Genomic DNA, 3,855 nt, shown 5'->3' with positions numbered 1-3,855 from the left:
CCCGGTGGCGGTGCGCGGCCCAGTGGCGGTGGCGCGGCCCTCAGCGGCGCCGGGGCATGGCGCGGGAGGCGGCGGGTGCGAGTGTGCGCGGTGCTGTACGTTGGTGTGTGAGTGTTGTGGTGTGTGTGTGTGTGTGTGTGTGTGTGTGCGTGTCCCGGCGGCGCGGGCGCCGGTGCGGCGGCACGGGCAGCAGGCGGGGCCCGGGCGGCCCTCGGCCCTCCCCCGCCGCCACCTTCCGCCTCCGCCTGCCGCGCCGCGCCGCGCCGCACCGGGAAGAGGAGCAGAGGGGGAGGAGGGAGGGCGCGAGCTGGCGCGCGTGCGTGTGCGTGTGGGAGAGAGAGAGACACAGAGTGTGTGTGTGTGTGTGTGAGAGAGAGAGATTGAGTGTGTGTGTGAATGGTGTGTGTGACACCGTGTGTGTGGGTGTGTGTGACACCGTGTGTATGTGTGAGAGAGACACTAGGTGTGTGATACTAGGTGTGTGTGTAACACTGTGTTTGGGGATGTGACACCAGGTGTGGGTGTATGCCTGTGCATGTGACACCCTATGTGTTTGTGAGACACCATGTCTTACATGTTTGTGAGGCACCATGTGAGACAGCCTGTGTGCATATATGTGTGACTGCATGTGTGACACTGTGAGAGACCGTGTGTGCGAGCGAGTGTGACACCATGTAGGTGTGAGACATCATATACATGTGTGTGATAGCACATGTGAGTGTGAGAGTATATATGACACCAGCTAGGTGCACATGTGTGAGTGACCATTTGTGTGTGACTGTTGATGTGTGAGACACCAGATATGACTGTGTGAGACACCATGTGTGGGTGTGAGACACCAGGAGTGAGTGTGTGCATGAGACACTAGATGTGTGTGTTGACACTGAGTGTGTGTGTGTGTGTGAGTGAGGGAGAGAGAGACACTGGATGTGTTTGTGCGCATGAGATACTGTTAGCGTGTGTGTGCGTGTGTGTGACACCAGGCTTGTGTGCTGGTGTGGGTGTGTGTGTGAGAGAGTGACGGGTGGTGGTGAGAGAGACACAGGGTGTGTGTGTGTGTGTGTGTGCGCGCCTGTGATGAAGGACACAGAGAAGGCAGAGTTACTGAATACCTTGCTTCAGTCTTCACTGCTAAGGGCAGCCCTCAGGAATCCCAGACCCTGGAGACAAGATAGAGAGTCTGGAGGAAGGAAGACTTTCCCTTGGTTGAGCAGGATTGGGTTAGAGATCATTTGGGCAAACTTGATACCCACAAATCCATGGGCCCTAATGGAATGCACCCACAGGTGCTGAGGGAGTTCGGAGATGTTATTGCAATCTCCATCATCTTTGAAAGGTCATGGAAAACAGGAGAGGTGTCTGAGGAGTAGGAGAAAGCTAATGTCACTCCGGTCTTCAAGAAGGGCAAGGAGGAGGAGCCAGAAAAGCGGACAGCGGTGGATGTTGTCTACCTTGACTTCAGCGAGGCTTTCGACAGTGTCTCCCTAACATCCTCACAGATTGGATCAGCAAGTGTGGGTTAGATGAGTGAACAGAGGTGGATTGAGAACTGGCTGAAAGGCAGAGCTCAGAGGGCTGTGATCAGCAGTGCAGAGTCTAATTGGAAGCCTGTAGCTAGTGGTGTCCCCCAAGAGTCAGTCCTGGGTCCTGTTTTGTTCAATTTGTTCGTCAATGACCTGGATGAAGGGACAGAGGAGGAGGAGGAGTGACTGATATACCAGAGAGCTGTGCTGCCATTCAGAGAGACCTGGACAAGCTGGAGAGTTGGGTGGAGAGAAATCTCATGAGGTTCAACAAGGGCAAGTGCGGAGTCCTGCACCTAGGGAAAAATAACCCCGTGCACCAGGATAGGCTGAGGGTTGACATACTGAAATGCAGCTCTGAAGGGAAGGCCCTGGGAGTGCTGGTGGATAACGAGTTGACCATGAGCCAGCAATGTGCCCCTGTGGCCAGGAAGGCCAGTGGTACCCTGGGGTGCATTGGGAAGAGTGTTGCCAGCAGGTCGAGGGAGGTGATCCTGCCCCTCTACTCAGCCCTGGGGAGGCCTCACCTGGAGTTCTGTGTCCAGTTCTGGGCTCCTCAGTACAAGGGAGACATGGAGCTACTGGAGAGAGTCCAGCATAGGGCTATGAAGATGATTATGGGCCTGGAGCATCTGCCCTCTGAGGAACGGCTGTGAGAGCTGGGCCTGTTTAGCCTGGGGAAGACTGAGAGGGGATCTCGTCAATGTATACAAAAATCTTAAGTGAGGGTATCAAGAGGATGGGGCCAGAATATTTTCAGTGGTGTTCTGTGACAGGATTAGAGGCAATGAGCACAGATTTAAGCAAAGGAAGTCCCACCTGAATATGGGGGAAATGTTCTTTCCTGTGAGGGTGACAGAGCACGGGAACAGGCTGCCCAGAGAGGTTGTGGAGTCTCCTTCTCTGGAGATATTCAAAATCTGCCTGGGTGTGATCCTGTCTTAATGTGCTCTAGGTGACTCTGCTTGAGCAAGGATGTTGGACTAGATGATCTCCAGAGATCCCTTCCAACCTCAACCATTCTGTGATTCTGTGTGATTCTGTGAGATGCATTGTGGGTCAGTGTGTTTGTGAGACACTGTTACACCATGTGAGACACTGTGTGTGTGCGCGAGAGAGATCATTTGTTTGTGACACCGTGTGCATGAGACTGTGTGCCAGTGTTTGTGACCCTGGGTGTGTGCATGACACCACGTGCCCGCAGCTGTGCAGAAGACACTGTTTGTGTGGCGGTCGTGTCCCCACACATGGGACACTGTGTGCAGGTGCATGGGATACCAGGACAGGGGCTGTGACATCCAGGAAGGAGCCCATGCCTGTGTGCATTGTGCTGCCATCGCATGGCACTGAAGGGCCTGGCACCTGGGCCTGCTTGGGCAGCAGCTGGCAGGGACCCCAGGCACTGAGTCAGGAGACCACTTTGCCAATGCGTCCCCTCTCCCCAGGGGAGAGAGACGCAGCTATAAACAGACAGCACTTAAAATAGCCAGGCCCAGAGCTGGTCGAGCAACTGCCCTGTGTGACCACGTCCCTAGCAGGGCTGCCCGGTCCTGGGCTGGGGGAGGAAATGCAGCCAGCCAGGGCAGCCTGCCAGGGCACTGAGGCTGGTGGAGAGGGAGCATTAGATGTCACTCTGTGCCAGCCCTGTGAGTTTGGTTCAGCCCTTTGAGGCCGTGGAAAAGCAGTGGCAAATCCATCCATGCTCCAGCTCCGCTCCTGGCTTCCAGCCTTTAAATTGAGTCTCACTGAGGAGTGGGAAGAAAAAAAAACAACAAAAAGGAATCCTTGTGAAAAACTAATGTCCAGGGAGTTTGGAGCATGGGGAGGGACAGGAGATCCCGTGCCACCTTGGAGGTTCCAGCTGGAAGAGGGGAGGCAAAAACAGGCTCTCTGGGCTGCAACAGGATGGGAGCAAAAGTCTGGGCACAACCATGCAAGCAGGAATAATGAAGCTCATGATTTTGCTTAATTTTAGCTGGCTGAAGCAAATCTGGCAGCAACAGCTTGGCTGCCCCTGTGTGTAGGCTGCTCCTGGGAGGTTGAGGCAGTCCTCAGGCAGCAAAGAGGCTGCAGATGGTGACGGTGGAAACTCCTGGAGATTGGGCAGAGTCACCCACTAGATCCTCAGCCCAAAGACAGTGAGGACCAGGAGAGCTGGGATTCAAGCACTGCACATGGTGCTCCCTGAAGCTTGCTTGACTCAGAAATTCAGCACAGAGGTATGCCAGCTCCCTCCAACAGGATGCTTTGTTGGAGAAGAATGTCCAAAGGAGGTCAGGGCAGTGCTGGTGGACTAATGATCAGGATAAATATACTTCATATCCAAAAAGGC

The sequence above is a fragment of the Rhea americana genome, unplaced genomic scaffold, assembly GCF_003343005.1.
Source record: "Rhea americana isolate MKP2758 unplaced genomic scaffold, rheAme1 scaffold_368, whole genome shotgun sequence".
Lineage (NCBI taxonomy): Eukaryota > Metazoa > Chordata > Aves > Rheiformes > Rheidae > Rhea > Rhea americana.
The sequence above is the reverse complement of the archived record's forward strand: the minus strand, read 5'-3'. Positions refer to the sequence as shown.